This window comes from Cynocephalus volans, chromosome 11 (assembly GCF_027409185.1).
Source record: "Cynocephalus volans isolate mCynVol1 chromosome 11, mCynVol1.pri, whole genome shotgun sequence".
Classification (NCBI taxonomy): Eukaryota; Metazoa; Chordata; class Mammalia; order Dermoptera; family Cynocephalidae; genus Cynocephalus; species Cynocephalus volans.
The window spans coordinates 30,384,384-30,412,093 of NC_084470.1; the positions used below are offsets into that span (position 1 = coordinate 30,384,384).

The following is a 27,710-nucleotide window of genomic DNA, read 5'->3' on the forward strand; positions in this document are numbered from 1 at the left end:
TCTTCTACCTTCCAACTCCAGCCCCTCTAATCACTGTTCAGGTTCAACCAAGTGCCAACTCCTTCTTAACCTCCATTTTATCTCCATCAATTAAGTCTTTGCTCTCTTGCATTCCTTTTCTTACATTTATGATCATCTGTCTCCGTTGACAATACCCAGCATCTAACAACTCTCTTCCTGGCCTCTGTGATAATATGCATTTGTCCAGGTTTTCTCCTACCTCTTTAATGTTCTTACTTGTATTATAGACACCATCCACAATGGAGATGTTCGTTAAATACCTAAGGACTGCTGCATAAGAGAACTTTAAAAAATAAAAATACAATCTATTAGTTCACAAATATTTATTAAGAACATACAAGGGGTCTTCAAAAAGTTCATGAAAAATGTGTATTATGAAAAACTGTGCATTAACTGCAAAATTTTACTGCATCAAAATAAACTCGTACTAACTTGTTATAATACCATGTCTGAACAGGATCTATACTTTGAGGCACTAAGAAAGATGAGACATCACTTTGAAAAGACACCCTATCAGAGTAACATGAATTCTACTAAAATTGAAGCAAGATCAAACACCAAATTTATGGTGAAGCTTGGGTGGAAGAATGGTAAAATCACTGATGCTTCACGAAAAGGGGCCAAAGCCCCAAAGAAATCAGAAGGGACAAGACAATGTTGACGATGAAGCCTGCAGTGGTAGACCATCCACATCAATTTGTGAGGAAAAGATTAATTCTGTTCATGCCCTAATTGAAGATTAACAGCAGAAACAACAGCAACACCACAGACATCTCAATTGGTTCAGCTTACAAAATTCTGACTGATGGGTGCCAAAACTGCTGCACCCAGACCAGCTGCAGACAAAAGCAGACCTGTCAATGGAAATTTTAAACAAGTGGGATCAAGATTCTGAGCATTTCTTCGAAGAACTGAACAGGAAATGAAACATGGCTTTACCGTAAGGTTCTGAAAACAAAGCACAATCAAAGCCATGGCTATGAAGAGGTCGAAATGGTTCAGTAAAAGCAAAAGTGGACTGGTCAAGAGCAAAGGTCACACCAAAAGTTTTTTGAAATGCTCAAGGTATTTTTCTTACTAACTTTTTGGAGGGCCAAAGAGTGATAACATACGCTTATTATGAGAGTGTTTGGAGAAGGTTAGCCAAAGCTTTAGCAAAAAAAGGCCCAGAATTCCTTCTCCACCATGGCAATGTTCCTGCTCATTCTGCTCATCAAACAAGGGCAGTTTTGTGAGAGTTTCAATGAGAAACCATTAGGCATCCACCTTATAGTCTGATTTGGCTCCTTCTGATTTCTTTTTGTTTCCTAATCTTCAAAAATCTTTAAAGGGCACCCACTAGCCTTCAGTTAATAATATAAAAAAGACTGCACTGACACGGTTAAATTTCTATGAGGGCCCTCAGTTCTTTAGGGATGGACTAAATGTTTGGTATCCTCACTTACAAAAGTGTCTTGAACTTGATGGAGCTTATATTGAAAAATAAAGTTTATATTTTTTCTTTTTATCTTTTAATTCCATTTTTCCATGAACCTTTTGAATATCCCCTCCATATATGCCAAGTTCTATTCTAGGTGCTGGGGACACAGCAATGAACAAGATAAAGTCCATGCCATCCTAGAACTTATACTGAAGTGGGAGAGTCAGAATGTAAGCAAATAAATACACGACAAATCATAAATGCTATTAAGAAAAATAAAGTAGGTAAATAATAGTGAACCATAAGTGAAGTAAGAGAACAAGCCATGGGAACATTTTGGGGTAGGCAGTCAGACATATTAAGGAAGGAAGCAGCAAGTGAAAAGGCTCCATGGCAGGAACAAACTTGACACAGGAATATGAGGAATAGCAAGGAGACCTGCGTGATTAGGTAGGGGTTTGGAAGATGAGGTTGGAGAGGTGGCCAGGCACCCTATAGGGTCTTATAGGCCATGGCAAGGAAGGATTCTGGATACTAGTCTAAGTGTGATGGTATACTCTAGAAGGGTTTTGAGCAGAAAACTGGTATAATTTTAATTATATTTTAAATGGACCATTCTTGCTACTATGTGGAGAAAAGACTGTAGGGAGACTAAGGTGAAAACAGGGAGACCAGTTAGGGTCATTTGCAATAGTTTAAATGAGAGATGAAAGAAGAAGGCCTGAACTAGGGCAAGGTGGCCTGGTGGAGCTGGTAACAAGTGGAAGGATTGTGGATATATTCTGAAGATAGAGCCAATGTGATTTGTTGATAGATGTGGGATGAAAGGGAAATAAAGGAATTCAGATGATTCCCAGGTTTCAGGTGAGCAAGTGAGTGGACACTGGTGTCATTTCATTTACAGATGGGAGAGGACAGGAAGCAAAACAATTTTTAGGAGAAAATCTCTTAACATTGAACATATTAAGTCAAAACAGTCGTGTGGATTTCCAAGTAGTAATTAGTAATTGGCTATGGGAGTTTAGCTCTCAGAGGAAAAGCAGAGGCTGGAGATACAGCACTGAGAGAAATGAACTTAGGATAATAGTTAAAGCCACAGGCCTATGTAAGATCACCAAGAGAAAAAGAGAAGAGAAGAGAAATGAGAACTGAGTCCTCGGACATGCCAACATTTAGCAGTCAGGAAGAGGAAAAAAAGCTAATAAAGGAGAATGAGAAGAAACAGCCAGTGGACGTGAGGGGAAAATCAGAATGGAGTCTTCTGAAAATCCAGTAGAAAGAATATATCGAGAAGGAAGGAATCAATGGTTCCAAACATGAAAGGTTGAGTAACAAAAGGAATGAAAATTGGCCGCTCTATATAGCAACGTGAAATATATGTGGTTAGATGGAGTGGGGCAGGGGGAGGAATGACAGACGGAGTAGTGGGTTTAGGAGAGAGTAGAAGTTTAAGAAATGGAAATTTTGTTGCCCTTCTTGTAAGGAGTTTTGCTCTAAAAGGTAGTAAGAAATAGGAAATAGCTGGAAAGGGATGTATGGTCAAGTCGGAGTGTTTTAACATCTGTTTCTTATTCCTTCGGATGAGAGAGAGATTACAGCATATTCATATGCTACCAATAAGACAGTAGAGGAGCAGATGGTGTCATGTCACCTGGCACTTGTGCAGCTGAACCAGGGTATGGAAGACAATGGTCAAGAACAAAGGGAAGGAACGGGAATGTATTTCACACAGCCAGTAAAAATAAGTGTAAGGCTAAAAGCAAAGCAAAACTAGTTACCACTAATTTTAAGAAGATAAATATAAATGATGAAAAAGTTAACAGAGTGAATAAGGTTTTTGTAAACACACAAAATTAACTTGCACATGTCTCAAAAGGCCTTTCCTTGAACCTCTGCAGAAACAGCTGATTCCTAAGCAGCATTACAAAAACGAACCAGTTAATGCTGATGAAGCTACAAGATTAATGGCTCATTTGTAACATAGTAGTGATGCATCAAATTCCTGCAAAATACCAATAAATTAAATGTTTTATAAAATTTAAAAAATAATAAAGTAGAGAGGGGAAAATTAATGACACAGGAAGAAAAGGATATAACCACATGAACAAATTCTTTGAGTAGGAGACAGTAGGGCCCAGTGCCTAAGCAGAGGGATAATGGTCAGTCTTGGAGGGGAGCAAGGAGAGATGGAAGATGCTGCAAGATCTGCCTGTGGTAATGTTGAGGAAGTTCCGTTCTATGTTCTCAGTAAAACAAGTAGCAAGGGCATCACTGGGGAAAGGGGGTTGAGCAGGAGGAAGGGGGTTTTTTGGAGACAAGTGTTGCACATTTAAAAAGAGAGGAAATATAGTAGGGTTGCTAGACAGTGCTGAGGTGCCAGAGAAGGTGAGTTCAGGAAGCATGGTTATATTTTTCTGCTGTCACTTTCAGCTGCTCACTTACATGACTGAGTAGGGTCTGGGTTTTTCTAGGCAAATAACAGAGGGAGAAGGGGCAAGGGTCTGGAGGGTAAACGCAAGAGGGATTAAGATGTTGGAGCATAGAACAAGCTGAGAAACTGAGGACATTAGTGGAACAAATGACAATGAAAGACTGGCAGGGTAAATACAGTGGAAGTCAAGCTGGGGTTGGAGATAGATAATGAAAGGAGTGAGATGGCAGGACAAGTCAGAGAGCAGCATGTGTAAGGTAGAGGTTTTTGAGGTGGTGTAGTTACTGGAAATAAAGATTCCAAATGACCATGGGAGTGAGTAGCCTGAGGGGAAGAAGTCAAGGAATAACCATAGAGCAGGTATAGATACTATCTGTTCTATAAAAAATATTGACTTTATGAGCACCTGGAGGCTAGAGGGAATCTACTTATCATCTAAACCACCTTTAGAAATTCAAACTGATGTAAATTCTTGGAGTAATCACCTTGGTCATTCATAAGAAAACTAACATTAATTAAAGAAACTGGCTGTGAATACTTTATTTAAGTCATTTTGTTTTATACTTAAATCAATTCTGGGAGATAATTATTATGTCCCCACTTTACAGATGAAGCAATTTCAGCTCAAAGATGGTTAAAAAATCTGCCCAAGTTAGAGCTATGAAAATGGTGGGGTCAGGATTAAAACCTAGGTAGGACTGCCTAACCACAAAACTGAAGACTCTCCCTATTTCTTAATAGTGCCTTCAAAGAAACCCTAACTTGTCTTAAATATAACTTCACTGACAAGAGAAAACACACCTTTCTCATTCTAAGGATTGTGGGATCCGGTCTTTCACTTTAAGACCTAGCTAAATCCAAAATTGAGATACTGGTAAGTAGGCTTTTGATATAATCTGTGGATAAATGGTTTCCATATTTCCATAGAATTGTACCAAAAGGATTCAGAAAAAGGTAATTACAGCTGAGAACTTTTTTATTTCTTCCAAAATGATCTCACTTTGCATATTTAAAAGCAAACACTGCATCCAGTTTTTGGGGGGGAGGGGGTGAATCTACAGATAAAGCACAGATAAGCCAGCCAGCTTAGACATAATACTAAAATCTGTATAAAATCAATTATCCATGTACCCTTTTCATCAAAATAAGATGACAGAGATTTAAATTTGGTGTAAGCCTTAAAATCTGAGTATATATACCCAAAGATAAGAAAAGCAATTACTTCTTATAAGAGCATACTGAAAATGGTAAATATTAATTTGATTATTTTAATGGCTTGGTATTACTAAACATATCTTGGCAAGTTATGATCTTATCTGACATAGGCCCTTAGTAAGTTTTACTCTGTCAAAAATGAAAGGTAAGAATCAGATGGCTGTTCCTTGGGAGTACAGATAACTATTAACAGGATATATAAGGATCAAAGATCATAATATGTATATCTTATAGGTCATATCTTTGCGTTGATATTTCTATAATGCTGAGAGCTTTTGCCCTGACCCGTCTCCTATCTCACTAGATCTTTCTGGTGGTTAAGGCAATAGTGCAATAAATGACTCTAAACTATAGTGAGAAGGACCCATCCATGACTCTACCCAGGACAGCCACAACTCCCAGACTGAAAAAACACAAAAAACCATTCTTTGGTGATAACTGCTCTACTTTCTATCAGAAAAAGCATCATTTCTGTCCACTTGCCATTTAACTGCTTTAAATATTGTACAACACAAATTAAATAGGCATTGGTTCCTACCCTCTAAAGAATCTAAACAATGACCTATGCTTTAAGAAGTCTCTACAGAATCCAATTTGAATTTTACAGAATATCAGATTATGCAGGATGGGATTCAGCTATTATGTTGGAGAATTTAAGTAATGAATTCCCTCAAAGACAAAGAGTTGAGGTATTATTGAGAAGGATGAAACAAAATACATATTCATAATTAGTGGAGGTCTTATTTTGGCACAGAGAACTTCTAAGAGTTTTATAATGCCCAATAAATATTAGAATAAGGCTCATGCTGACTTATTTCCTTGCCTTCTAGGCCCTTATTCTTATGCTGCTGAACATTATATTCACAGATATAGATCACTTTCATCTTCACTGAGCTTCAACAGCATACAGCCACCATTTTTCAGAGTTTATAAATGTGTCAGGCATGGGGCTAACAGTGTTTGATCTCAACATATTTAACCCTTTAATAGTCAAATGAAGTATTATCATTCTAATTTTACATCTGAGGAAACTATGGCTCAGAGAAGTTATATAACTCGCCAAAGATACCTAGGTAAGAATTGGAGAAGAAAAATGCAAGCCTAAAGCATGTGATCTTAGCCACTATGCCAGGTGCTTTGTAATGATTTTTTAGACAGGCAGAATGTAAGGTCTAGAGAATGGAGGGGAGAATTTAGAAACAGGAAAGCTGCATGTTTCTCCATTTATGAAAACTATTATACTATGTTAATTAATTAGGATTGCACTTGATTGCAAAGAAGAAAAAAACTAAACAGTATCTTAAATATGAGGTTTATTTTGTCTCATGTAACCAAAATCCTGAAGTGCGTGATTGCTGGCTCCGGTTCTGCAGCTCAACAAGGTCAGGGCTGAGGTCTCTGCAGTTCTCTTTGGGATTCACTCATAGCTGTAAAATGGCTGCTGCATCTCCAGCCATCACGTAACAAAGAAGGAGAAAATGCTAAAGAGGGAAGGGCAAGGCCTATGCCAGGAAGGCAAATCTTTGACATAAATCCCCAGCAGACTGAAGACTAAATATGACTGGCCAGAACTGTGAAGTAGATATGGTATCATTCCAAAAACAAACAACCCGCCCAACAAAATCCAACTCAGAGTTATTTTAGTAGGGAAGCAAGGGTGAATGGATATTAGGTGGGTAAACAGCACTGCTTGCCACATTTGACTTAAAAGGAAAGGAATCTAGTAACTTTCATTACAGATGATGTACAATGCGTCATATAAAAATAACCCTGCAAAAGAGAAGATATAATTATTTTAAAGTACAGAGAGGGTGATTTCCTACCAAGGATCCATTCTGGCCTTATTCCTTCCTAAACTAGATTTAGTTTATCTATGCATGTGTCCCCAACACTATTCAGAAGGAAGTAAGTCAATGGCATCTCTTGCTTTAGAGGTCAGTGGTTCTGAAACACAGAAGGCACCAAAATTATCTGGACTGGGCCCTACCCCCAGTGTTTATGATTTAGTGGGTTGGGACTGGAGTTTGATAATTTACATTTCTAACAAGCTCTCAGGGGATGCTGATACATGCAGGGACCATATCGTAAGAACCACTGCTCTAAAGGTAGACCCCAATTAGTCTATGGCAAACAGTGGAAGACACACCCCATGGAAACTATTCTTGGTGTAGGGTAGGCACATATGTAATTTGGCTCAATTGGACTGAAATAAACTCTGTTATCTTGTACTTGGTGAAAGGTTTCATTCTCTCTCACCTGGTTGGCTAGAAAAAGGAGATGAGAGCTCCAAAATAATTATCATTCATTTTGTGATTATAAGAGAATGAGTCTTAAAAAGAAACAGATGATGAGGTTAACACAGTAGAGAGATGGGAAAAACTTGTGTCCTTAATTGAGCCTCTTGTGTTGCAGCACCTCTAGATGTCAGGTATATGAAATAATAAAGTTCCTTAATGCCTGAGCCAGTTTGAGGCAAGGTTTTCTGAAGCTTGCAGTTAAAAGCATCTTAACTGATACAAGGGATAAACTTGAAGTTTAAATGAAGAACATGGTTGTACTTTATTTAAAGCAGGACATGAATAAATAAAACCTGCTTATAACCCAAGCCTCGTTTTAGACATTGGTTTAAAATTTTCCTCGACACCAATTTTTTTATAACTGTTAATGAGTACCAAAATCAATAGTCTCATTTTTTCCCCTGTCCATCCTCTATCTAATGAATAGTAAAAAGACAGAAAGTAAAAAGTCTAAATCATTTTATCCAGAGTGAATAATAAAGTTTTCTTGCCTTCTTATCTCCATCTTCCAATTTTCCTAATATAATCTCTACTCTGTGCTTCTCATTCCATTCACAGAAAAGCATAACAAGAAGAGAGGAAAAAAGAAGACATTTAAATAAAAGAAAATAAGTAACAGTGATTTTAAATTCTGTAGAGTTCAGGGGTCACTGAAGCAACAATTTCTGGCTTAGGCAATCCTAACATTGTAATAAAATAGTATTTCTAATTAGTTATTTTCACTTTGAGAATTTGGAGAATACTTTTAAACTGAAGACAACAGTAAATCTAAAACTTCAGAACCATGCAGTACAACTTGTCTTTAGTTAAGGACTGCAATGGGACAGAAGAGAGCAAGGAAAACAAGAATAGAGATGGTGCAGAAGTCAAAACTATGACTATTTATATATTAAAAAATAATTATAGAAGGTGTTTAACAACAGACACCTGTAGCAGCTATTTCCCTTCATCTGTTTGCTTAAATGTTCTGAACCACCAAGGTGCAGGTTATCATCAGTCTTCTGTCTTTCCCGTCCAGTCACCTCCTCACAAAGCAAAGCAGCCCAAGAAGCCTTCTCAAGTAGAGCACTGTGCCAAGCACAAATAAATTCTCATTCCACTATTAAGAGGAAGGAATGGAAACTGAAGTGCATATATTTTAATATTAGCAACATGAAAATATTAGTTTCAGTTGTGATATTAAAGATGGTAATATTTACTTCATCCATAATTGAAAGACATATTCAAAATAATTCATTTTGGGAACACTACTATATAATATTTGCCTGAAACAAATTATGCAAATACTTACATCTTGTAATTTATTCAACTGCTTTCTAATTCCTCATTTTCTTAACTAAATTAGCTAAAAGGGGAAATATATGACCAAAAAATGAATGTCCATCATCCAAATTAGTATACAATGAATTCATCTTTCAAACTATAAGATCCTAGATGGGCAGATTTCTATTCCTGCCTTAAAGGAATACTGCCTATTTAAACAGACATGCAGGGGGTTTGGTGGTCTCCTTTAGACACTTGTGCCACTACAGAAGCTAGTACAAATACACTGATGGCAAACAGTTAATTCATTAATTAACCAAATTATTTCTGATGAAAAGACACCACTAAACAACACAGTATTGCAAGTGCAATTGTGGTTGTTTAAGGTCCCTGTCTGCAGAATGTTTGGTGGAGACAAGCAATGCCTATGCTGTTTCTAATTATTCCAATTATCATGGCACACTATGAAAACTTGATTAATAACACTGAAGATATTGTTGTGGCAATTAGCCATATGGTTGTGGGACTTTATTCTGTCACGATTTAGCCATTAGCATCTACTTATGTTTGTCAGAACAGTGCATCCGTGACAAGCTGAAGTTCCGCTCACCTTGCTGAGTCCCCTGTGAGCAAAACTAGAGAACTGTTTATTCCTAGGAGCCTCTTGCCTGAGTAAATTTTTCATGTGGCATCAGTCTGACTGGGGACAAATGTCAAACAGCTTATGTGATGACCCATCAAGCTAAGTTTCTCTGAAAAACCACTTAGTGACTTGTGTGTCAAAACAAACTACTTGAAGAAAAGAATTTGACCAGTAATAACTTCCTCTATATTGCCCCAAATATTCCCATGATCAGTAATTCAGAGAAATTGATCTCCATATGTGGATATATAAAAATTTGTAAATACAAAATTATAAAGGATATATGTATACATACATATGCAAGTATACAAGTAAATATATATATATATTCACACACATGCACATCACATAGCAAAAAATTTACCACCTATATATTTTTGCATGACATTTTCAGTGAGTTTATCTAAGCAAATTGAGGAAATAATCCTTTTAATTATGGGTGGGAAGATCATTTTAAGGGAAAAAAAAGTAAAGATGTTGGTCAGTTCCTAATTCATGCTGGAGAGAAAACGATCAAGGGCCTTGCAGTAGAAGATTAAAAAGATCAGTTAAGGAAAATTAAGTTTACACTTTGAAATAGAATGAATGTTAATGTGAGAAATATAGCACTATTTGTTTATTTAATCAAGTAATTAATTTTTAAAAGGTGAAACTTGGAAATAGTTGCAAATTTAAGTTTTTTCTTAGAAGCTGATGGAATGGTAACAGTTCCCACTGTGTGTTTACAAACGCTTCAGGCAGCCCAGAGCTCCCCAGATGGAAGCAGGGGTATGGCAAAACAAGGAGAGGGAGGTAGAATCCTGTGTTTCTATTTCCTGCTTGGGTCCCCTCTACACTGGGAAGGGGTCACAACATGAAGGGATCAAGAAACTACCCAGGTCTTGCCTGAAAACAGTTTGAGAAGTTCACAACATCGGAACAATGAAAAAAGAGTAGTTGGTGCTCTTATGAATGTCATTAATTCTATGCAAATGTATGCTTAAAAATGCTTAAAATGGCAATCCTTATGTTATATGTATTTCACCACAATTTTTAAAAATGGAAAAAACAGTGGTTCTCATAGAAGTGAAGAGTATAATAATATTCCCCAGAGGCTGGGAAGGGAAGTGGAGCTAGGCGGGGCGGGGGAGGATGAGGACGGAGAGGAAGAGGTGGATTCACGGGTACAAAGTTACAGGTAGATAGGAAGAATAAGTTCCAATGTTCTAGGGTAACTGTAGCTCAATAATATTACATTGATAAAACTATATTTTCCTACAAATCAATCTGTCGTTGAGTTATCATAACAGTGGCCAACACTTATTTGAATGATTACTATGTTCAGCATTTTAGGTGTAGCACTTCATCAAAAGGTATTATCTTCATTCTGCAGATGAGAAACTTTAGTTCAGAGATGCCAAGTTACTTTTCTGAGGTCACACAGAGTAAGTGGTGGAGCTGGGATTCAACTGCAGGTAGGCTGACCCATGTTCTTAATAACTGTTCTATAGTGCCTTCCAATAAATGATATTTAAATGTAGTAAAACGTCTAAACTACCACATTTAAATGAAGAGGTCTGTCTGGGAAGATATTAATAGAATATTACAAATAATTGTAAGACAAATATTAAGGCTGAAAATTGCAGTAAGAAGTAACAATAAACTCAACGTTAATTCTTCTGACACAGAACTCATCATTTTACCTTTCTCCCACCCCAACTTCTGCCTCTTTCTGTGTCTGGGAGTAGAGTTAACGGCTCCTAGCCCTTCTGACCTCTCTCTACCTCCAATCCATGAGGGTCAAGACCCAGCATTTTCTGACTTGCAGTTATCCTCCCCTCTCCAACTCCACTGCCAATGATCTTGTCATTTCCTAAAAGATGCTCCCTCAGCTTTCTAACCTGTTTCCCTGCTGCCATCTTATTTAGGTCCATTCTGCTGCCAGAGAGATCTTTCTAAAACATAACTCTAATCAATTGTGTCCTGAACTGCTCATCAAATGAATCCCTTAGTCTGGCATCTAAAATGCTCACTACCTGTTGAGACTCATCTTTGGCTTCTTCCCCATACGCAGTTCACATTTTAGTCTGTCCTAACTGCACACTACAGAGTCACGTTCTCTTCACTGCTTTTATACTGCCTGGAAACACTCTGCCCTTCCATGGATTTGGGGAACTTCTTCAAAACCTGGTTCAACAATCTCTTTTTGCTTGAACTGCCTCCTGACCATCATGGAGCATACACGACCATTCTTCTTCTGAGGTATCTCGACCTTCACTATTACAGAAATCTTTCAAAATTACATGCCTTTTATTGTCAGGACTAACTTCTATACACCATGATGAATTCCTTGAGCTATATTTCTAGAGTTAGCACAGCGTATAATAGGTGCCGAAATAAAGGAACATGTTTATTCTACATTCAAATTAATTGGCTTCATGTACTCTTTTACATATTAGCTAATGTCAAGGCTGACTTAATTAAAATAAATTTTTCTTTCTTACAAAAGTAATTTCTATATGTCTTAGAAAAGCTAGGAAAAAAAAAACAAACCATAAGCAAAAAGAAAGAAAAAAGATATGCACAATCTCATTGCCCAGAAATAATTTTAGAATCTAGCTTTCCAATTCTATTTCTGTGAACATATAATATACAAATAAATTTATTTATAATAAAAATATGCTCATAATTTGTATATCACATTATAATCTTTCTTCTATGTCAACAAAGATTCATCTCTAAAGAGTCATTTAAACTGCCTCCACAGTATTCCATTATGTGTGTATGCTATTATCTATTAAACTATTCTTCTATTTTTGGGCATTTAAGTTTATGGAATTTCTCAGCATAAATAATATTGCCAAAAAGTCCTTAAAGCAAATACTCTGTATACCTTTTATTATTTCCTTTCAGTAAATTCCCAGTAATGGAATTGGAGAGTAAAAGTTATACGTAGTTTTATGAATTATTAAGACAAACTTATTGAATTGATTCTTTCCATGAAAGCTTCCCAATAAGGGGTATATTTTTTGGTTTCACCTTTGCTAATCCAATAGGCAAATATGACATACTGTTCCTTTAATTAGCATGGCTTTGATTTTGGAGTTGAATTGTTTTCAAATGCTTATTAGCTTACACACACACACAAATACATATATATCAAAATATCTATACCATTTGGCCATTTTCTATTCAGTTGTTAATCTTTTCCTATTTATTTGTAAGAGATTTTACTAAGTATATCTTTTGTCAAATAGCTGCAAATAGTTTTTCCTAGTTTATTTGTCCTCCAATTAATGGTGGTTTTCTCCCATACATTTAACATTTTTATTAAGTAAAACCTACCAGTCTTCTCCTTCATGGCTTTCTTGCTTTGAAATCACACATAGAAAGGCCTAGCCATACCCAACAATATATTAATATTCAGCTATATTTCTTCTAAGTTTTTTTGCAGTTTTACTTTTTACCTTTAATCACACTATATGAAATTAATTTCAGTATATGGAGCAGGGTAAGGGTAATAGATATATTATATATCATCCCAAAGAGATAATAAATTGTCTCAACACTATTTACTGAATACTCTATCCTTCTTCAAGGATATCCTTCACAAGTGTGAAGTCACTCTCATAATGGTAATTCACGTATGCATGCAGAGCATATTCAATATCTGTTCACTATTAGTATATACTTTTAAATATACCTGTATCTGTCTACGGACTTTCTATTCTGTTCCACAAGATGGTCTGTCAATAACTGTACTGAGATTGACATTGTATGTAATTTCATCACCTATTAAAATTTATCTTTAAGTTTTATACTTTTACATGTATGTTTTACAACCTGGGGTGTTGCTTCTTTGGTTTATGCAGATTGCTTTTCAAAGACAACGGTATTTGGCCCAGCAGTCCAAAACTTAGATCTCTCAAGTATCAGCTACGTAAACTTGGGTAAGTTAGTTCTTCTGAGTTGCAGGGAAGTATTTGCTTTTTCTAGTTCATAAACATGCCATGTGGGCATTGAGAGCAAGCATATGAAACCACTTGTTAAATATCACTATATATGTATGTAAGCTTGGTTTAGTCTCTCTTAATTCTAAATAACCTCGTCTTCTGAAACGCTCCTTGTGACTCAAATAGTCACTTATTTCAGTAAATAGTCACAATAAAAAATAGTTGACTAATTACCTAAAATTAAAAGCCTAACTTTTTCTTTTGATGGGGGGAGGGGGGCAGGGTGGGAAGCGTAATAATAAACATGCCTTCCTTTTTAACTTCCTGGATGAAGCAACTGAGTTGTAAAAATAAAAACAAACAAAAAAACACTTCTACCACTTTTTAAAAAATCAAAGAAAGTCTGACCTCGGAATAGTTTGAGTTTAGGATTAAATCTGAAGTATCTCTTGGATGGAGCACCCTTCACACCTATAATATCACCTTGAACTTTAACATCTCCTCTGTGAAAGAGTCAAGTAAAATTTAAATTTCATATTCCCATAATCGACTTATTCCAAAACCAAGTTAAGTTGAGCCAATAAAATAATTTCTCCTGCAATTGCGATAGCACTGTACATTTGTTGAAAACCCCCTTGGAACTATCACAGCCCCACTGAATTCTTCTCCATAAAATAAGTATGACATTGCTTAAATATATACCTTCACTATCAATCTCTGACCAAATCCCCTGCCTGCTAGTATATTAAGCAAGTGACTCTCTATTTTTAATATGTATGTGAATCTCCTGAGAATTTTGTTAAAAATGTGAATTCTTAGCCAGTGGGCTAGCCTGCTATGGAACCCGAGATTTTGCATTTCCACCAGTTTACAGGCGATGCACTGCTGTTGGTCCATGTACCACACTATGAATAGCAAGGAATTAAGGAATGCTGTTTAAACAAAACTGCCTGTAATTATCACTGGCTCTAATTCATCCTTCGTAAAATTGTTCCTGGCTGTCTTTTTTCTGATTTCTCTCGCCACTCTCCACTTTAGACTGTTTCATTCTTTGGGTCAATCTACGGCCACTGGTAGCAGTAGCTAAAATTAAAGGCTGTAGGCAAAAAACACTAAGTCCTTTATGAGCCATTTTAGGGTACACGGTCAATTCCTACCAGGGATATCTATCTGTTCCTTCATAGATTCACTAGGCTGGCACCAAAAGAAACCTGTTCTCTTCATTCTAAGTGGCTAGGAATAGCTTCTAAATAAGTTTAAAATTAAAAGAAAGTGAAACAAAATACTAACAACCAAATATTAGCATCTCTAAATTTCAGAGTGAGACATTTGGTTACTAGTAACAGACAATGGCAAGCTGAGTAACATACAATTTAATGGGTAAAGAAAGATGTACTAAAACAGAGAAAAAGAAAGAGGGGGAAAAAGTATCAGTGAACCCACCAGGAGGAGTTGGAAATGAGATGAATTGATCCAAAGGAAATTATTTGAAACTGAAAGCTGTCTGCTTTCTTTCAGTTTCTATATATACACATCAGGGATTCATAAATGTTGTGCAATGCTTTTTTAAATTTTGATTTTGGTTTTGCCTTATATATATACTCTATCAGTATAGATACTCTATCAGTATATATAAGTGGTTCACAAACTTTACTGTACATCAGAACCACTTTCAGGGCTCGGTGACATAGATTCTCACAGTTTCTGATTCAGTAGGTGGGAGAAACTTAAGAATCTGCATTTCTAACGAGCTCTCAGGTGATGCTGATGCTGCTGGTTCTGGGACTACACTGGAGAACCAATGATATAGGCTATTCTGAATAACAGTTTCTGTGTATGCTTCTTCTGTTTATGTTATATACACACAATGAAATATTACTCTGCCATAAAAAGGAACAAAATTCTGCCATTCTCAGCAACATGGATGAACTTGGAGAAAATCATGTTAAGTGAAATAAGCCAGGTACAGAAAGAGAAATACCACATGTTCTCACTCATAAGTGGGAGCTGAAAAAAAAGAAAGAAAGAAACAATAGTTGCAATAATTCCTTGAACTCTCACAAGGAGAGAACAGAACTGAGGACACCAAGTTGGGAAAGGGGGAGTAGGAGGCTGAGTTAAGGAGAAACTGGTAAAGAGCCACAAAAAATGTTTACATTGTGAAAAAAAAATTAAAATTAACTAAAAAAGTCTGGGATTTTATTTGAATGACACTTGACATTTTCAATGCATTTTAAACCAGTATGGTAATTACAACTCTTTACCTACTACAAAATACAAGTGAAAGAAGCTTTACAACATTGTTCTGCCTGATGTACAGGGATGATAAAAAACTTTGGAGAGATGAGGGTTTCTAAAAATAGATGAGGGCAGGAAGACAATCAGCAGAGAGCTGATAGGTTCCCAAATGAAAATTATTGTTTTGTCCTTTCCAGTAAATTCTTAATGTCTTCAGCTGCAGAACAGCTCATTTCTGAGATTCTTTTTGGCCTCATGAGTTAATCACACCAGGAGGAGTCACTTTAACTCACATGCCTTTAGGAGTAATGATACGTTTAAATGATTAAACAATCAGAAAAAAAAAATTGTGTCTCTATAATGAAAGCAGTTAGCACACAGATCCGTGGTTTATATGAGTATCACAAGTCATTTGTAAATAACATGTTCATTTTAGATATGTAAAGAGTTCTGTCATGCCCTATGAAATAAATTATATTTTATTGGTGCCTGGGTGTTTCATAACTTTTATTTATTTGCTGCAAGAGTGGAGAATTAAGATAGAGTAGTTTATTTCACCAAAAGACTGACAAACGGCTCATTAGACACTTATAGAGCTGAAGCTAATTATACAATTTTTTTTGTTGTTGTATTAATTGTCACTGCTTGCTTAATGTGCTCTCACTAGTGGTCATCAGCACCCATTTTTCACCACTACCCCACAAACCACTCTCCAAAAGAAAAAGAAAATAGAATTTAAAATATGATGGGGGTTGAAGGAGTGCATGATAGGAATGACAAAGGATTGAAGTGATAACCTTTCCCCACTGGGCCACCAATAACCATCATCTCAAACAGCAGTCACCTCACATCACCTAACAGGTTGAGCCACAGAGAGTCTAAGAGTGGCTTTTTTGTTATTCAGATTAAATACCATTTACATTATATACTTTTTTATTTCACCAGAGACATAAGGTCAGAATTGATTGAATATGTACTACCTGCATGTAATGACCTCTCCTTTTTTTTACAATCATGTGCTAATGCTGCACAGTAATGGCCTATGGATGAAAAGACAGATGCACTAGCAGTCATTCGCTACACATTTGCATTAACAAATCATCATTTAATTGAAGCCCATCCAACAAGTTTATGCTACTTAAATAAAGTTCCTTTCAATAAAAGATGCCACAATGACACATGGCTGTTAACTACGAGGAAAAATTTTTTTTAAATTTTATTTATTTTTGTCTCGAAGGCTTAGGTGTGCATTAGACAACTACTTATTAATTTTTATTTTGCTTGGAATAACCTGACAAACAGCATCTCAATCCAGGCTGCTACGAAACAATATCATCCACTTTTAGATATAATCATTCAGTAACATCCTAAATTCTTATTAGCAGTTTAGCCCACACCCCCCCGCCAAAATATATAACAGAATACGGCTTGTGTGTAAGCTATACATGAGATGTGTGCTAATACTCATGCTAGAGCTCTAATATTAACATAAACCTACAATCCTGCTATTATCAGGGAGCATTATTATTTTCAGAACATCACACTAAGTTTCTTGGGTAAATATTTATCCAATGGACTCAAATTTTCTACGCTTCTTTAAAAAAAATAAGTAGGGGAGAGTTGCGCAAATACTGATTCTCGGCCCTGGTGTCACAAACATGGTTGCTCTTCATACCACTTTTTAAGAATATTCGGATTATATTTACTACATTACCTAGTAGGGAGAAAGGAAAAGAGAAATGAAAAGAAAAAAAAATCTCCTAGCATTACCTCCACCTGCAAAATTTTTCATCATCTTAAAAAAGGATGGTTAAATATGGTAAGGGCATTTTCATCCAGCCCTTCCCAAGCCTTTTTCTTTCCCTCAGAAAACCTAAACAATCAAATTTATTTAGTTTAATATTTCCCCTGTTCTAAAGTGAAAGATGTCAAAAGAAAACGAAGGACACATACATAAGCACCCACTCCCACGGACCCAGATAGCTTAAAAGAAAAAAGTGGTATTTCTTTTATCATGCTAAAGGTAAAGACACTCATCTACAAATCAATAACCAAAATGCGGAGCATTATGCACTTTATGGATATATGTGTATGTGTACATTTATGTCACATATGTACACAGAACTACGTATGAGAATAAAAGATGTTATCAGGGCATTACTCTGACAGCTCCTAAGCTGACAAAAACTTGGTCCTAAAATACACTTTTTATTTTCTGCAAATAAACATTATCTTTTATTTCTCCCTGGCTTTACACATATTAATGATATGTAAAATGTTTTATTTAAAAAGACAACAGGAATCTCTGAAGTGTTAAACCTCCTTATGTTTTCTACATGGCATTCTTTTAAAACAAGAGAAGCAAGACCAGAGAAAAATTAAAAAATATCTTTTTCTTCAATCTATACCACACTAGGTTGGCTTCATGTTCCTTTTACAGTAGACTGTAGAGACAGGTGAAATTTCACCTTGGTACAAGATACAAACTAAATTATGGGATACAGAAATGTGTCATAAATCAACTTCAAATATTGAACAAAAGATAAATAACAGAAGATTTATATTCGACATAAAGAAGAGTCTCTAACTACAATACAAGGCAAAAGGCAAAAAACCCCACAAAACCCTACTGTATTACTCCAGCACGTTCTCCTTGCCCTTTTTATATGTAACTTGGAATAGTAATTATGGATCTTGCAAGTTGACTTCTGTTTTCCAGAACTATGAGTTGTACTTAAAACACGCCTTTTCATTGAAACAATTACCATTAATCAAAACACTGAGAGCTAATACCACTCAAGTCCAACCTACCGCTGTGCCCGGCAATGTATCAAACTGCCTGTTGTCAAACACACTAAACAAATGTAAACGAGCTGTTTTCACTACTAATAACAACGAAAAAAATGCTTGTTAAGTAATTTTTAAATTCAAATTGCTATCTCAATAATCCATTCTGTCACTGGATTTTAAGTATTTCATCATGGTCTGACATAGACAGTTTGGTTCTGGGAAAAGAAAATCAGTGGCACTGATAAATGAAGTTACCTGCAAAAGACTTGGTTTTACCACGAATTTGGTTAACCTCTGATAATTTACATAAGTACACCTAAATCCAATAAATTTTACTTTTTTAGGGGTTTGTAATGCTTCATTTCCCAGCAAAAATTATTAGCATAAGAAAGGTTACGAATGCTCTACAAGTGTTAGAAATGACAAACCTATTTCTATAGCAAGTGCACAAGACACATAGCTCCATCAGTTTGCTTTTTTATAATTTACTGTTTTATAATATACTTTTTATATTTCTTTTAATTTTTTTTTTTTTTTTGTCTTTTTGTCTTTTTGTGACCGGCCGCACTGAGCAGCGCACCGGCCATCCTTATATAGGATCCGAACCCGTGGGCGGGAGCACTGCTGCGCTCCCAGCACCACACTCTCCCAAGTGCGCCACGGGGTCGGCCCATATTTCTTTTAATTTTGAAATCAGTCTTAAAGAAAACGACGTAAGAAATTATCTACTGAAAATGGAACCACCTAACTTCTGTTTACATAAGAATCAAACATTATACCATCATCACATTTCAGTGCACGGCTATCTGTATGCAAAAGCCATCATCTATAAATGGACTAAGTAACTATCTTGCAAGACCTTTGTTTTGTGTTACCTTTTCCTACTTGACTCTAATTTTTCTCTTTTTCTCATTAAACCAAAAGGTAAAATTCTCATCCACAGAGAAAAAAGGGAAAACATTTTACAAATTAGAAAGTCAGCTCTGTTTAACAATTTCTAATCAGTGGAGATGTCAAAGCATTTTATAAAAGAAGATGAGAAAATAGTGGAGTTTAGCAAACAGATCAGGCATTTATTACCAGCAAGCTCCATTATGGATTTCTGAGCTTTGTAAGCCAAGCTCCCCCAAGTGTAATTAAATTTTTATTTATAATGGGTTTGTGACTGTTAACTTCATGTTGCCTATGCTTGTTTCCCCCACACATGCTCATGTGCACCAATGCAAAATGGCATTCCACATTTAACTACTAGACAGTACATATTGATGATGATTCTTTTCAACTAAAATATCAAAATTGAACATTAACAAAATATATTCATAAAACAAAAAGAGGACATGGCATACAGTGGCAGAGGCAGAACACATCCTCACGAGCAGATTACTCTTTCACAGAATCAATTTAATTTTCACAGCCTTATGTAGTAAAGAGTACTACAAATCTAGTGCAGAACGATATAAGGATGCCACACAGCTGACTACATTTTTACTGCTAGCGATACCCAAGATTAGTGTAAATATAACTGGGAAAAGGGTCTGAACTCTACCCAAAGCCAATGTATTCTTATTCATCTGCCTGGTTTCTTCATTTCCAAACCTCTGACAGAATTTGTCACCTTGTTTTATCATTAATCCCTTTCCCTTTATCATTTAGGTATAAACCCCTGTATACTTTACACCTTCTTTTAAATGCTTAATACAAGTAACCACAGGAGAATCTCTTCTCCCCTTGAAAAACTGCAAATAAAGATGTCAGCTATTTAGTATATTTGTGGCGTCTCCAACAGCTGCTGTTAAATACCAGCTGGTCTAGCTGATTAAAATTACCTCCGAGTTGGTATTATAAAGATGCCTGGGCAGCGCTGCTGTATTAATGGATTATTGAGTGAGCGATGAAAACCTTGGCCAGCTGATGCGTTTTATTACAGATAGGCTTTATGATGTGTAATCACTGTAATTTTTACATCTAGAGGAAATATGAAAAAAGGAGAAAAAAATCCCCATAGAAACTGATTTAACTAGATTACTCCTACCATTCTGTTTCCGAGAAGGAATCAAAGTACATAATTACTGTGTATAAATATACAGGTATAGATCCATACACACAATTTTTCCATCCATCTATGTGGATGTGTTGATATCAATACAGACAAGCAGAAAATGCACATGGACAAATTCAGAATGCATACAATTTGTGTGAATAGATATTTGTTGTCTGCCAAAGCACCCAATTGGCTACAATGGGATCACATGACCTAAAATAGTTTTGAACTGTTCACCAGCTGGGCAATAGCTAAAAAATCCAAACCTGGCCAACTGGACTGTGGTTTATAATCCAAGGGATGGGATCATTTCATTCCCTTTACCATTTCCCTTTAGTTGTTTTCTTATAAGCCAAGGTTTTTATAGAACTCTACCAAATTGTCTCCCAGATCCTCTAACTTCCACCTTATGTTCAAAAGAAGGTATGGCAGTTTATTGGCTCAGCTATTTTTACAGCTGCTATAGCAGCCCAGGACCCTAGTCTATCAGTTTCCACAGTCCTTCAAATGTATTATTCCATTTACGGCACTCTCAAGGATCCTGCATGCTCCCAATTGTTTTTAAGAATAAGCACCTACTCTCAAGAGGCTGTGGCCAATTAAAATAGCTAAAGTAGACAACAAAACTGAGAAAATTTGTTTGAGTATATCACTGGGTGAATTAGTATCTTAAAGGAAAGGACAGCCATCTCAGACTGGGCTCCGTCTTTAGGTAATCCACAAGTTTCACTTTCTAGTAATGTTTAAGAACATAATATTCATCATTAAGTAATACCAAGTGTATTGTTTTGGTTTTGCCATATGATACTTCACATCAAATTTTCATCACAGCCATTTTAATAAAATACATAAAACATGAGACTAGAAAGTAATGAAACTGATTCTTTTAACAAAGATACCAAAATTTATACACAAAATGATTCTTTCAGAGCCCATGGCAGCTTTGTTTTGAACAGCTCCCATGCTGTATTTTGAGGGTGAGTTTTACTCATACAAGGACACTTCTAATTAGAGCCAAATGTGGTGAATGAACAATGTGAGAAATAAGGTTGTGCAATACTTTCAGAGATCAAAATGTCCTTTGATTATTTGATTACACAGCTATGAAACAGGTTTCTAATGTGGCTCCTATGCTAGTAATGAAGATAATTCCAGAAAAAGAATTCCAGAACTATTTTGAATAATAATGCTTCATTAAAATAAATGTGTAATTTGCTAAAGTGACCATGCTTTAGAAGGGCCACAATCATTTTTAATATTAAAAGCACCGGTAGGCTGGTTTTAAAAAAACTAATCACTGTTGGTTAAAGATTTTTTTTTAAATGGGAATAAACCCATTATAAATCTGTGGTTTTTTTCAAACATGTGCAACTTCAAAATTGAAAGGGACTTATTTGCAATCTAGTCCCAACTGTCATTAATGAGGATACCTATCCATAAAATTTCTGATAGCTGGGGACTATTGAGCCTTTGCTTAAACACTGAGGTAATCGCATGCTCATGCACTCCTAAAACCATCTATTTTGCAAATTGTTTTTGATAGACAATTCTTCACTTGCTGATTCAAAATATGCACATTAATTTATATTAGTAGGTGCTTGGTTAATATTTGCTTAGTGAATGTTGAATACATGACAGTCTGAACAGTTCTATTTTTAAAAAATCATTAAACATGAAAAAATCATAAAATAAATAATTTCAAGTAAAAGGCATAAACTGAAGAAGACTAAGAAAAAAATGATAGAATAGCTTACTAAATTTTCCTTAATGAAAACGTTAAAATCTAAGAACACATTGGTGAAGAACCAAACTTCTGACAAACTAGAACAGAGTGAGCAGCAACCAGAAGCAAAGAAGCCAATCATTTGTGGGTCAGAAGCTGCTGGGATCAGTCAGGTAGCTGTGGGGACACACCCTTTGGTTCTGAAGTGCTCATACTGAGTGTGGTGGGCTAATTGCCCATTCTTTTGGGAACTTCTTCCAGAATATAGAGCTTGGCATAGGCAAATCTTTTTAAAGAGGTCTTTAGACAGTTTTGAAAAGAGGAAGAGGGGAGGAATGATCAGTGCTGCATGATAAAAAAGAAAGAGAGTATATACAATCTAAATATATAATTTAAATGCATGGCTACCAAACTTTAAAAAAACTCTCCTCATTTTTCATTTTGCCTCCCTTCCTTTTCTTTATCTTCCTGTTGTTACGTCTTAACACAAGCAGAATGCATTGGTTGGAGGTGGGGATGTAAATAAGGGGCAAGCAAGGAAAAAGATGAGAGGAGGTGTGGAAAAGAATAAAAGACCTCACAGGCAGAAAGCCAGGGTGGTGGACGGGAACCACAAGAAAGCCTATCAGACCAACTCTGGGCGGCACTGTGCAGAAAGGAGGTGCTCGCTCTCAGCTACCAGCAATATAACCCGCCAAACAGGGTAATTAGATAACTGATCACTCTCCCCGCTTTTTTAAAAATGCATTTCCCACAAAAGAAGAAAGTAGGAGTAAAAAGTTGAAGAGAAAAAAAAGACAATATTAGGTGCTAGTCCATCCTGATTTGGCACTGTTGTCATAAATAGCAAGAGGTAGAGGCACTCCTCCTGCCTGAAGCTGATCAAGCCAGAGAAAAGACAGCTACTTACTGATGGGCTAGCCCAGAGCAAAAGGCATTCGGGGTATGGGACTGATGACTCTGGACAGAATCCCACCCCATTAATTTTCAGCTTGAAAGAGTGATATTATTTATCATTTCTATTATTATTTAGAGGTATGAGTTCTTAACTAGAACTTTATGATCCTCGCTATGATTTATCATTATTATTTAATTTGAAAAATATTTAGTGTTTCCTATGCACCAGGCACTGTTTTAAGTGCTTTGCAAATAGGAACTCCACATAACAACCCTATAAAGGAAATACTCTTCACTTGATGTTAACTCAACTTTTTTATTGCTGGCCACTGAGAAACAGAGAAGATCAGGTTCTGAGTTGCAATGACTGAATAGTTTCAGCAACTGAAACAGTAGGTACATATACTATAAATATTATAGTTCTCTGAATATTTATTTCAAATAAAACAAAACTCTTTCAATTATAAATTGCTAATTCAAATGACCTAAAACTATAATATATACCAAGCAACAACATGATAAAATACTACACACAAAAATATATTTGTAGTTCTACACCCCCTTCTCCTCCCACTACTGGTGGAGAGATTTATCATTTTCATACTTGCGGGCTGGTCAGCTACAGGAACTAGACCTCCCTCTGGTTCTCTCCAGTGTCACTGCCTTGGCTAGTGAGGAGACACTAGTCAAGGAGACACTTTTTCTGAAAACTTGCATTTGCAGGCATCTGTTTGAAAGACAAATACTTCCCATAAAAGGTTTTACACAAATGAAGCAAAATCCCTGGAGGTCAAAAAATAAGGGTAGAAACTTAAGTCTGGCTAGAGACCTATCAAGGACACGAACTGTAATCATTAGTATAAATGATACCGGTTAGGTTAATTACAAAGTATACTTAGTATTGGAATATGGTATCATACATGAATTACCATATGGCTATAGGAAAGAGCTTATTAGGGCAATTAGCCATAGCTATTCAATTTGCCTCTGGCTTACTTGGTTATGGAAAGAGCTGAAGAGTAGAAAAAGGGACCCGTGAAATAAAGAAGCCAAGGATGAGAAATGAGGGAGAGGAACTGAATACTAAATAGTGATTAACTAATTATTATTTCCTAATAAGTCCTGAAAAATTCTCCTTCAAGCTTTAGAATCTACAGTTTTGATTTAAGGATAGAAATTACTTGCCTTCCAATCTAAGCATATTCTGTTAGCTAATTGGACTCAAAGACAACGTTGGTTTTAAAGTTATTAAACCACACAGCTTAAAGAAGGCATTCCTTTGCCCCACTGTGATTTAAAAACAACTCTGCCCTTATGTATTTCTAGTGAAGGCTTATTTTTTCTGACCCTTACTAGATGGTATTTTATGTCTGTAAAGTTTTGGAGTAATATTTGTTACACTTATATTCAGTTAAATTTATCACAATTGTGAAGTCACAGTTTTATCAGGCTTCCTTTAGAGAATGTTGATATAACCTGAAGTTGGCCTAGGTCTGCTTAGTGATTTTAAGACTGGCATTAGCAAAGTGTTGTATTGTTTAAGATACACTGACAGAAAGAATTTTTAGCATCTTCGTATATATACCTGGAATGGTTTTGTGGTGAGGGGTATGTTCTACCATGAACTATTTTGGCCTCTCAGTTTTTAGTTCATCAGTATTTCTCAGTAATCTAGCACATTTTTGTGTTTCAATTACCTTGATTTTTATTCAGATATATAAAATTTAAAACTGTTAATTTAATCAAATATTTACAGAAAGTTTTAGAAATAATGTACTATTTTAATAAATAAATACAATTTTTAAAAAATGAGGTCTTAGTTGCATAGCTAAAAATTCAAATTTTTTTTATATGCTATATATTTTGAAAGTATTTTAAAGCTCATTGTTAATAGTTCTTATTAGAAGCTGGATATCTTAGAAGCATTTAAATCTATTCAAACATATTAAATGAATATGTCGGCACTTTTTTTGGTTGTTGTCATTAGTCTGATATATTTACTAGGTTCCAAAGCACCAGTGGAAAAAGCCATTTAATTGGAAGAAATTTCAAATTATGGGCACAATTTTAGGAATAAGCAAAGAGACATCCTGGTCTATGTTAAACATCGCATTTTCAAATATATGTTATACTCCTTTAGCTACAGCATTCCAAGATCATAATGGAAATCACTGGTTTTTCAAAGCTCATTAGCCCATTATACTTAAAAGTTTCACAGTCTTTACATAACTGAACACATGATAGGAATGATATTCCCTGTGTGTCTAAAGTGTGGGGGGGTGAGGGGGGGGACAGAGTTGCCTATCATAAATTAAAAGAAAACTGTACTCTTTATATTGCGTTAGAATACTAGGTGGGTAATTCTTAATCCTAGATGTAGATATCTGGTCATTTTAAAGTAGTTTTGGATTCAGAAGTAGAGAAATTTACAATTGTAGCTGAAGACTGCTTCCTCACTAATTAATAGAAGAAGTCGACAGAAAACAGCAAAAATATATAAGATCTGAACAACATGATCAACCAAATTGACCTGACATTAATAGAACATTTCACTCAACATCAGCAGAATAAACATACTTCTCATGTACACATGAAATATTCATCAAGACAGACCATACTTAGGGCTAAAAAATAAGCTTTAGCAAAAAAAAAAAAAAAAGAAATCATATAAAGTATGCTCTTGGAACATAATGGAATTAAACTAGTAATAAATAACAAAAAGATATCTGGACAACCCCTAAATATGTGTAAATTAAGCAATGCACTTCCCACATAACCCTTCAAAAAGGAAAATTGATACGAGATCCCTATCTCTTGCCATATACCAAAATCAACTCAAAATGGATTAAAGACTTAAATGTAAGACCTGAAACTATAAAACTTCTAGAAGAAAACAGTCTTGCTAGGATCTGTCAATTTAATTGATCTCTTTTTTTTACTATAATTGCTCTTTTCAAAGAAACAGCTTTTTGTTTCATTGACTTTCTCTATTATTATTTTCAATTAATTAGTTTAAACTCATATTTATTATTTCCTTTCTTCTGCTTGCTTTGAGTTTATTTTGCTCTTCTTTTCTTGGTTCTTGAGGTGGAAGCTCAGACTAGTGTTTTGACTTTTCCTCTTTTCTAATGTGGACATTTAACACTATCAGTTTACCTCTCAACACTGCTTTAGCCATGTCCCACAAATTTTGGTATGCTATAGTTTCATTTCATTCAGTTCAGTGTACTTTTTAAAATTTCCCTTGAGACATCATCTTTGATTCAGGAATTATTTTAGAAGTGTGTTGTTTAGTTTCTGTGTGTTTAAAGACTTTTCTGTTACCTTTCTGTTATTTCTAGTTTGATTCCTTTGTGATCAGAGAACACAGTCTGTATGCTGTTAATTATTTTAAATTTACTGAGGTTTGTTTCATGGCCCACGATATGGTCTATCTTGGTAAATGTTCTGTGAGTGCTTGAAAGGAATATATATTACACTATTGTCAGATGAAGTGTTTTATAAATGTCAATCAGATTCTGTTGGTTGATAGTGTTGTTGAGTTCTTCATCTTGGTCTGATTTTCTATTTGTTCTACCAGTTGATAGTCTCCAAACCATCAATGTGGATTTGTCTGTTTCTCCTTTCAATTCTATCAGTTTTTGGTTCACATACTTTGCAGATCTATTTTTAGTACATAACTACTTAGGACTGTTATTTTTTTTATTTCCCTTTAACTTAGTACTCTTGGTGGATTGACCCTTTTATCATTATGTAGTGTCCCTTTCTGTTTCTGGTAATTCTCTTTGTTCTAAAGTCTACTTCAATATTAATATAGCTATTCCTGTTTTCATTTGATTAATGTTTGCTTGATATATCTTTTTCCATCCTTTTAATCTATGCATTTCATTATCTTTGAAGTGAGTTTCTAGCAAACAGCATACAGTTGGGTCATGTTTCCACTTTGCCAATCTCTTCCTTTCCATTGCTGCTATTCAGATAATTTACACTGACTCCACAGTGACAGTGAATCAATGAAAAATGGAAATAGGAGAAGACTCCTCTTTCTGGAAGTTTGGAAGAAAAGTGGTGATGAGCAGGACTGCTGGGGGAGGAATAATTCAATCATTAACTGTGTTTAGGAAGCTATATATCTAACTGTTGAGAGATACAATTTTTAAGGTGGATAATTATGTTGACTTCTGATGACTGAGTTACTTTTTTTTTAACCATATGTTTATACTTCAAATATAGGTTTTAAAAAACTTAATACTCATACATAATTACACTGTGATATGTGTTAGAACTGATATATGTGGTATAAATATTTCAAAATTATACTGTAACATTTAGCAGATTATTTATCAATACTCAACAATCTCCCCAATTAAATTGCTATAAACCACATAGCAAAAGAACTTCTAATCCAGAAAATAGAAAATAGATGTGGAAGATGTATAATAAGCATTTAGGGGATATGGAATTTATCCCATGAGTGTTGTAAAGAACTCATAATTTAAGACTGCCAAAGCCCAAGTGTGTTATGAGGGTCTTTCCTCAAAAGTGACATTTATTGCATATCCCACAGATGCTTATTATGTACTCTATTTATACCAAAGTGCAAAATGTAGTCAAAAATTTACAGATTCAATATATTTCAAGGTTGATAACAAAACCATTATTCTGGCTAGCAAAAATTGTTAATTTTAACTTCAATTTTTATGAAAGAATGTTGTAGTAGTAGTAAATAAAAATACTACTGAATCTTTATATAAATCTGCTGTGATCAAGAGTCTTTTGGACTCACAACATTGTATCTG

At 35.4% G+C, this 27,710-nt stretch overlaps 1 protein-coding gene across 10 annotated transcripts in view; it reads right to left on the bottom strand.

The window, feature by feature from the left end:
• Nucleotides 1-27,710, bottom strand: part of TBC1D5 (TBC1 domain family member 5) — a 539,520-nt gene that overhangs the window by 171,899 nt on the left and 339,911 nt on the right. The gene's annotated exons all lie outside the window — the stretch shown is intronic.